Source organism: Phalacrocorax aristotelis, chromosome 7, assembly GCF_949628215.1.
Source record: "Phalacrocorax aristotelis chromosome 7, bGulAri2.1, whole genome shotgun sequence".
NCBI classification, from domain to species: domain Eukaryota; kingdom Metazoa; phylum Chordata; class Aves; order Suliformes; family Phalacrocoracidae; genus Phalacrocorax; species Phalacrocorax aristotelis.
The window spans coordinates 54,273,480-54,282,810 of record NC_134282.1 but is presented as its reverse complement, the minus strand read 5'-3'; the positions used below and the strand labels follow the sequence as shown (position 1 = coordinate 54,282,810).

General features: G+C 53.8%; 1 long non-coding RNA gene across 1 annotated transcript; it reads right to left on the bottom strand.

The window, feature by feature from the left end:
- Window positions 1-2,297: 2,297 nt before the first annotated feature.
- On the bottom strand, window positions 2,298-5,851 carry LOC142059547 (uncharacterized). The gene is made up of 3 exons (XR_012661404.1): window positions 5,383-5,851; window positions 3,100-3,432; window positions 2,298-2,980 (listed from the first exon to the last, which is right to left on the bottom strand). It is a non-coding gene; the product is annotated as an uncharacterized LOC142059547 (long non-coding RNA).
- Between the last annotated feature and the right edge of the window lie 3,480 nt (window positions 5,852-9,331).

Here is a 9,331-nt window from a genome sequence, read left to right as displayed (position 1 = left end):
AGAGGGGAGGATTTAGTCTGCAAGGAGTGCCTGGCTGGGCAGACTGGTGGCTGTTGGGGCTGGACCCGTCTTTCCTCCCATTACACTCCCATTATATTTTACACCATCTCCTTTAACCACCAGAGCAATTAAACTCTCCCGCTCCCAGCCCACAGTGCTTTCTCTCTGCACCATCAGAGGGGAAACTTTCGGTGCCTGCTGCAGGTTTTTAATCTGCCTAAAGATGAAAACGCCGAGTGCTCCTCCGGGGTTCATCCCCGGCGACCCGTTGTACCGAGATAGCGGCAGGAGCCCCCGCCGCTCTGGGGTCCCACCCCTCCACCCTGGCATGCCGGGGGGATGTGGGAAGGATGCTGTGTCCCTCCTTATTATTCAGGTCAAAGCACAGCGCCATGTTCAAACAATTACATTTCATAATTAGTTACAATTAGCTTGCTGTGGTTTGGAAGCCTCAGCAAGGGTTTTATCTACAAGAGCTGGCTGGCAGCGCTCCACCGAGAGAGCTCGTGTGGCCTTCACCTTGCCTTGCCTGGGTGCCTGGGTTCCCCCCGCCTGCTCCCCTTCCCCCCACATCCCCCCATATCACCCTCTGCTGCCAGGGCATTGCTCTGGGACAGCCTGGGCTTGCTCTTCACCCTCTGCTCCCGGCCAGCTCAGCCCTTTCTGCACCCTTAGTGTTGGCCAGTGGGTACCAACCTTGACCTCCAGCACTCCCAGCTGGCACCTGGCACAGCCGCCACCTCTGGGTGCTGGTGCCTTCCCTGTTCCTGAGCTCAGTTCACCTACAGAAGAGCAATCAATTTTTGTCGTTAACTACCAGGGGGGTTTCCATCATCACACACGTCCCCGCCGGCCTGCCCTCACCCACCTGTGCCGGCTGCCTTTGTTCTTTGGCCACGCAGGGGCTGGCTCCTGTGGGAAGCCCCTGTGAGAGCTGGGTCAGTGTCGCATCCCAGATAAGCAGCAATAATGCACGTTGCCTTGCAGGGACATTTAAAGGCTTAGAAATCACACGTCATCATTGGGGATTTTGCTGCAAATTACATGAGGCAGACAGCATGCAAGTCTGCTCACGGAGGCCAGGGAGAGCATTTGGAAAATAGTTTTACCAGGTCTGGGCCCCCCAGTTCCAGAAGGGCAGGGAACTGCTGGAGCAAGGCCAGCGCAGAGCTGCCAAGGGGATCAGGGGCTGGAGCATCTCCCTTGTGAGGAAAGGCTGAGAGACCTGGGCTTGTTCAGCCTGGAGAAGGGAAGGCTGAGGTGGATCTCATCAATGCCTATAAATATCTGAAGGGTGGGTGTCAGGGGGATGGGGCCGGGCTCTTTTCAGCGGTGCCCAGCGCCAGGCCAAGGGGCCACAGGCACAAGCTGGAATACGGGAAGTTCCCCCTGAACGTGAGGACAAACCCCTTCCCTGTGCGGGTGCCAGAGCAGGGGCACAGGCTGCCCAGAGAGGCTGTGGGGTCCCTTCCCTGGAGACATTCACCCCCCGCCTGGACGCGGCCCTGTGCCCCTGCTCTGGGGGTGCCTGCTCACGCAGGGGTGGGACAGGGTGAGCTCCAGAGGGCCCTTCCAGCCCCCACCAGTCTGGGATTCTGATCTCCTTAATCCACAGAAACCTTTGAGAGATGCTGTATAACGATAACCCAGCCTCTCCTGCGGTGAGTCTCTGGCCAGTGAGACGGCGGTGGTGACACCTACGTCCCCATATCTGTGTCCCTGGGAGAGAAAGAGCATCTTGGTTGCCCGCGCCGGGTCACCCCACACAGGCCGTGCTTGGGCAGGTAACACCACGCAGCAGCGACTCCATGTGCTCTGACCCCAGCAGGCACCATTGCAAGAGCCTGTGTGGGTTTTCCAGGCAGACAGAAATAAAGTTTAAACATATTTAAAAGTCGAACTAGAAATTAAAATTTTTGACCAGCTGTCTCCAGAAGAAGACAAAAATATTTGATGCTGGCTTCACAGACATTTCTTAGGGAACTAGTTTGGATGTGGGATGGAGAAGAGCTCTGAAGCAGCAAAATCACTCATGGGTTGGAAGCAGAATCCCACCTGGTGGGAGCTCTCCCCCCCATAGCCAATATTTCTTCTAAACTGTACATTTTTGAAGATTTTCATACATGTATATTAAATCAGAAAAGTACATTTTAATGAAAATTCAGATTGCCTTCTTTTTTTTCTATCTTCTCTGGGCATCTCTGAGATATAATTTCAAAGATTAAAGAGCAAAGGAGCACATTTCACACATGGCATTTACAGCACCGCCCCCCCCCCAAACCGCCCCCATCCCCACAGCCCGCAGAGGCAATAAGGGGCCATCGCTCCAGGAGCCGCTCCTCCTCCTCCTCCTCCTCCGCATCCCCTTCCCGCTGCGGCGGAGGTCACACTAGGCAACGTACCTCTCTTTTCTGGTCCTAACCTCAGTGCAAGCAGTCGCTTCGCTGTGCAACCCCCCGAAAGAGCATGTTTGGGCAGCGCCGATGTGCCTCACCTGGTGAATGCAACCTGGACGCAGAGCTGGAGCAAAGCTATTCCCGCCGGGGCAGGATGGCAGGAGGGCTGCAGCTCCCACGGCATCTTCTAGCCGCTCTCAAGGTGAGCGGAGTCACCCCTTGTCCTCTTGTGCAAGCTGTGACCGGGCCAAATTGCAAAGCTCGGGGAAGGAATCGATGGGTCGCTTTCTGCCCGATGCCTCCGCTCCACCCACGCAGGCAAAGAAGGAAACCTGCTTTGCTCTCACAGGTGCCCGATGTCCTCCCCGCTCCCGCCTGCTGCATTTTCTCATGATCGATGGATGCTCAGCAGCTCCTAACCCAGAGCATCCAGGTTAATTGCTCAATAGTAAACCACTCTTGACATTCTTCAGGAAATATATTCTAGACGGTACAAAATGAGATGCAATGCTCTGATTCATCTTGGTCTCTAGGAAAATATCGCAGCAGTAAACTGAGAAGGAAAATCAGGTCCAATTTTTAACCTGCAAATCAGAGAAGTATCGATATAAACTATAACCCAGTTCTCATTAGCATGTCTGGGGGTCAGGTCAGGGGTCCCAGGTAAATATTTCTTCCAGGCCCACCTGAAGGAACATCTGACCTGTGTTTCAAGGCACCCTGCAGGACCATCAACACATGCCACATCCTCTGGTGCTGCTTCTCGCTCCTCCTTGGGATGCCGATGCCAACCAGGACCCGCAGTGTGGGGGCACAGGGCATCACCTTGGCTTCCAAAGCAGCTGAAGCCGAGCCCAAGCATCCCTCCATCCACTGCACATGCTGTTAGAGCCGGCCCAGATACCCTGATGGAGCCAAACCCCGGCAGCGGGAGCAGCAGGGTGGGCTCAGCACCGTCAAAGCGATTCCCATCTCTCGGCTGCGTGGCTTGGGCTGAACCTCAAGGAGGTACACTGTTACATGCAACTCCTTCCACCTGACATTAAACAAAAAGGAGAGAGTACATTTCAGGTCCCCAAAGCCCCAGATCTTGCAACCCTCTGAGCACTTAATATGTTAATCAGCTGCCAGGGGCTGTCCGGGCAGGCGGCCACATGGTGCCACTGCCATCTGCTGCCGCACGCCGTGCCGGCAGCCCCCACGCCAGCTGGGGCTTCTCCAGAGCTTTGCCTCCTTGAAGCTTTATGGGTTTTGAATCCCTATACGTGCCCTCCTGCCACACACGGCACACGTACGTCTGAGCGCAGCCTAACGCCCGCCGGCGCAAAGGGCTGTTTCGGAGCCGGGGATGCTCAGGGTTCCCGAGGAAGGTGGGCGGCTGGGGTCCGGTTCACGTGGGGCCGAGAGCTCAGCTTCCAGCCACGCAGGGGGTGCAGGGGGAAGGGGACGGGGTCAGAAAGGCCAACGCCCCGAGGCTAGTTCAACACGTGCTCACCAAAGGCGCTGCAACCGCAGGGAGCCGGGACGCAGCGTTTGCACCCTTGCGCCTCTGCTGAAAGGCAGCGAGGGGGCTCACCCTGCCACAGGACTGTCACTGCCCTTTGGATCTCTCGGTTTTACAGGATAACATACTCTGTGATTTAAACCTCATTTCAGGAGCTCATTAAGAAATATAACAAACACGGGCACAGTCCCCTTTTGCCCATGCTAGTCTATCACGTTAATTCACTTATTCACCATTCAGGCCATAAGGTTTCACAATTTATAACAGGTAACTCTTAATCCTGTGTGCCTATGAGCAAAAAAAGAAAAGAATTAGTTCCCTCATCTTCCCTCCTCCACCGCAACGCGGGCGGCCCCTGTATCACACCAGGCAGCACAAAAGCCTCAGCGGTTCCGCTGCCGCTGGATCCGCTTCAAAAGCTTTTTGGGTGATATTTTATACCTTCCAGCTTGCAGGTTTGGTCTATACCTTTTCTAAGTTACCAGATTCCGACAAAACCTCCTGACAAACGATGCTGGCTGCCGCAGGCAGGAATCTGCAGGTGACCATGGTGCATCGCGGCCCTTCGGCTCTTTCTGGCCACTTGCCCTGCCTACGTGACACTCTCGCTTTGACCTCGTGGCGCTGCGCCCAGCGTACGCCAGGCCTTAGCGTGAGCTGGCTTAGCCAGAAGCCGAGCGGCAGTTGAGGGAGCAGCCACAGGGGCCGGCGGCAGGAGCGCTGGGAGCTGCTCGTGGACCCAAACTGGGGCGGAGGTGCTGCCTTGCTCGACCCGAGCGGGCACGAGGGCTGCCAGCGCCGCTCGCACCCGGTTGCACACATCAGGGAGCGTCGTGATTCCCCCGCCACGCCGGGCAGCAAGCCTCCTTCCTGCTTCGGGTGTTTTCTCCTGCAAAAAAAGTGTTCTCTAACTACCATAATATAATATTTAGCAGCGCGCTGCAATAAACAAAGCGTTAGAGATGTGACTACACATCGCACGTATTGTTACTCTGTGCATTCAAAATGAAAAGGCTGTTAGCTGGATAAAATATTGTTCTCTGCATCTTTTAGGCATTTTCTGCTCTCGATCAGAGCCCAATTAAGTTCCTTTTCCAGGGAAAACAACGCTTTGAGGCAGCAGAGCTGGAGCACCTTACCTGCAAAGAGAAGCTTTTAGAATAATTGTCACTTAGCACAAGGATAGATTTGGTTATCCAAAAGGAAAACCGTGTCGATCATTATCCGTCCCACTTATTCTTCTTCCACAACACAAGGAATTAAAGGTGAACTGCGCCGTTACACTCCCCCTCCCAACCTGCACCAGCGAGAGGAGCCGCCCGGGTCGCAGGGGTGGCGTCACTTTTTGGGGACACCTTACCGGGAACTGGGGACCGGCATGAAGGTGCCTCCATCCCCGGGCACAGCACGGCACGGTCCCCACTTGGTCCCCGGCTCCCCACCGGGCGCTGGATCCGGCCTCTGGCCCACGGCCCCGCTCACCTCCGGGGCATCGACGCTGGCCCGGCTCCGATTTCTTTCGGCAGCGGATGAAAAGCATCTCCTGGTTTTATGGAAGAGCCTTGGCCCAGTTTTTGGCTGGCCATCCCAGCCTGGCAGTCACTCCAGAAAAACATTTGGCCTCTACTGTTCTTTTCTGTTTTTAAGCAGGAATTCAGATTTGCCTGGAGTCCTCCCAGTACTTTTTTCTTCTCTTCTTTTTTTTTTTCCCCGGTGTTGTTTTCGAGTCAGGTGTTTTCCACCCCGATAACATCGCTCTGTTTGCTCCAAGATCACCTGCACAAACACGCTCTCAGCCCAAGGGGCAAGGTTCAAGAGTTGAACTCTGCACCGCTCTGTGCCTGTGTGTGAGTCTCAGCCAAACCCCAATTTGGTCCCTTCTAATTATCCTTCACCATATTAACAGATAATAGCTGTACATTTAAGCAAATTATCTCAAATAAAAAGGGGACAATAATTACACTGTTTGTTTTTGCTGCTTTCATTGCTGGAATTATTCTCTGTTTGCCCAGAGTTAAATATTAGTGAGAACCTTTCTGCACTAACGTCTGCTCAGTTGCCTTTTACTGTTTAAAACCAGCAAGAGTCAGTAAAAGTTTGGGCAAATATTAGATTTGGCAGAGTTTGCTGTTTGTATCAGGAAACCGATTGGTGTTATTGATTGACAGATGTGACCAAATGTTTAGAAAGTCTGTCCTCTATTGGATTCTGCTAGGTGTTTCAGCAAACAGCCCTAATACAAGGCAAACAGAGTTATTGGAAGAAGTACCAGCCTGTGTTAGCACAGTAAACCGAGGGCTATGCAAACAGCTTAAAAGAATCTGGCCACCTTCATATAACCTTTGATGTAGGTATTGATCCTTCTGAAGGTGGCAAAAAGTTTGAACAGGGAGCAGATTGAGTGGGATCAGATATATATAAACACCGTCAGAATGTAAATGTTATCTTTAAGCTACACTGTCGGTTCGGTAATGGATGTCTGTTTGGAATTTATCTTCTTCCAAATCTCTAAATCCATGCAGCAATAAAAATTAATAATAACTTTTAGATAGACTGCCTCCTAAGTCTCTCTCTCCTCCCCTGGTAAGTACAGCATCAGGCGTGTTTAATTCTTCTAAGCCGAGGCCGGGGGCTTGCGGCAAGCAGGAGCCACGGCCCTGGGAGCTGCTGGCCCAGGGATGCGTTAACGGGGTGGCCCAGGCGTTAACAGGGTGGCACGTGGGTGTGCTGACAGGGTGGGCCAGGGATGCATTAATGGGGTGGCCCAGGGGTGCCCTAATGGGGTGGCCCAGGGATGCACTAATGGGGTGGCCCAGGGGTGCCCTAACGGGGTGGCCCAGGGATGCACTAATGGGGTGGCCCAGGGGTGCCCTAATGGGGTGGCCCAGGGATGCACTAATGGGGTGGCCCAGGGATGCACTAACGGGGTGGCCCAGGGATGCACTAACAGGGTGGCCCAGGGATGCACTAGCAGGGTGGCCCAGGGATGCACTAATGGGGTGGCCCAGGGATGCACTAATGGGGTGGCCCAGGGATGCACTAACAGGGTGGCCCAGGGATGCACTAATGGGGTGCAACAGCCTGGGGCAACCCCACCTCTCAGAGGCTTTTTGCACGACCCCCCAGGCCAGCAGCACTCTCCAGAGCAAGACAGGCTGCACCTTCTCGTGGGGCACACGGAGCCCTGGCTCTCAGCAGCCGTCCTGCATGCTCTGCAGAGGAAACTGCCTTGAAAAAGGCATTCGAAGGTGGATTTGTCATGCGGAAAAGGGCAGACGGGGTGATCCCCCATCAGCACCAGCAAGGGCACAAAAGGCACCCGCTTGCTCCCGGCTGCCCGTTGCATTCCCCAGCCGGGACACGCAGCCAGGTCGCGCCGCCTTACGGACACCCCCGCAGCCTCCTTCCAACTCTCCAGGGTATTTACCGAAGTGCCTGAAACAGCCACCACGGGTTCGGCGCGGGTTCGGCGCGGCGGCGGCCCCGGCTCGGGCGCTGCATGCCGCACTCTGCAGCGCGGGCTGCGCGAGACACGCATTCAATTTGCATGTGCAATTACCCCGGTGTGGTACGTGGAGAGGTTTTGCATGCACAAGTGACCATTCATGCATCCAAATACCATCTGTGGTGACAATTACCACAAGCACACATGTAATCAAGGTAATTACGCACACAAATTGGGCGTGTGATTGCATGGGCATTTCTGTGATTTTTATTTATTTATTTATTTATTTAAGTTAGGCCTCTAAAAGCTAAAATAGATTCTAAGTTATGTTTTAAATTATCTGCCCATCTGGCTATACTTGCAAATAACGACTGTTTATAGTGAGAGATATTAAACAGACGCTGCTGATAGATGGGTTAATCATTGCATGAAAAGAAAAGGGATTGTTTTATGCCTGTGTATTGACCCACAATACATAGTAACTAATGAGGGGTTTGCATACAAACAGGTAACAACCAGCTTTCTGTTTTAGAAGTACCTTCTAACAAAAATTACAGTGTACACATTATAAGAACGTACCTGATGAATCATTACTGCAGTACAGTGTAGCGATGGACTTAAATAAAGCCCCGATTAATTATTAAACCCACGTAGCGTACGTTTCCAGTCGCACAAAACCCAGGAAGAGCTGGCGGAGCTCGTGGCGTGCCAAACCCTCGTGTTTTGGGTGGGTTTCTGTGCTCAGGGCTCTGCCCTCCCCCTGCGCCCAGGAGCTCTGCTCCTCGTCGTGCACTGCCAGGGGTCACATCCAGCTCCCTGGGGTCACCGAGAGGCTTTCAGTGACTCCAGGGAAAAAGCACGATAGGCCCAGTTTGACAAAGATAGGCCCAGTTTGACAAAGACGCCGTGCAAGTGAGACTTATGGCACTGTTTGAGCAGGGGTGATCCATCCTTGTCGTGTGAAAACGCCGTGCTGCCGTAGCTGCCGCTGAGCGATGGGCGAGGGCACCCCTGCCCCTTCCCTCCTCCCATCGAAGCTGCACATTCGCTTGAGAAGTGTCTGTTCTTTGCTGGCCAAGCAGAAGAACAAAGCGTGCAGTGTAATCAAAAAAAGCCATTAGCTTTGCCAACTCTTAAGAAAAATTAACATTATTCTTTAATGCCAGGCCCTACTTAGGTGGCACTCAGCAACGCACTGGGCTGCTCCAGTCACACCAGCTTATGAAACCAACCATAAAGGACAATGTCCCTGGAAGGAAACCCGATAATGCATTTCCCCCACTACCTCCTTCAGCGGCAGGAGCTAAGAACACGGTGATTTGCTGTTAAAGCATCGGTAAGGTATTTTGGCATGTGCTAAACCCCTTGCTGGGCTATCCAGGCCAGCCCCTGCGCCGATGCTCCCACGGCCACGGGCAGAGCGTACTCTGCATCGGGAGCCCTGAGGCCTGGAGAAGAGCTCTCATCACCTGGGATCTAAACCGTTCAAGTTTTATCCCTCTCAGGAAATCACTTTCTGGGAGTTTCAAGCCAAAGACGCTAAAAGTTTTGAGGCAAACTGCTCAAAACAGGTGAGAGTTTTGCAAAGCTGGCAGCCAGGAGAAGCGCGGAGCTATGGCTGGGAGCGCACGTTCCTCAGAGCCCCGTCCTGGGGACCCCTCCTGCCCAACGGGCCCAGCGAATCCCTACAGCAAGCAGAAGAGTTTTGTCAGCAGGAAACGGCTGAGAGAGGTTCGGGATATGTCACTGCCTTTGGAAACGAGCTCATCAGGGCACAGACGCCACAAATGGGCAAAAGGAAAAATGAGAAGCCACCAAACTCCAGCTCCAGCCATGGGAAAAGTCTACAGGGACTCACAACACACGCATGGTCTTCCTTGCTCCTGGCACATCCCATCGTATCGGGGGAGTTCGGCTTCGGCTGATGTCTAAGGATGCGGGCGCTGGGAGCCGTCCTTCGGGGGCCGAGGAAGGACCTCACAGGCA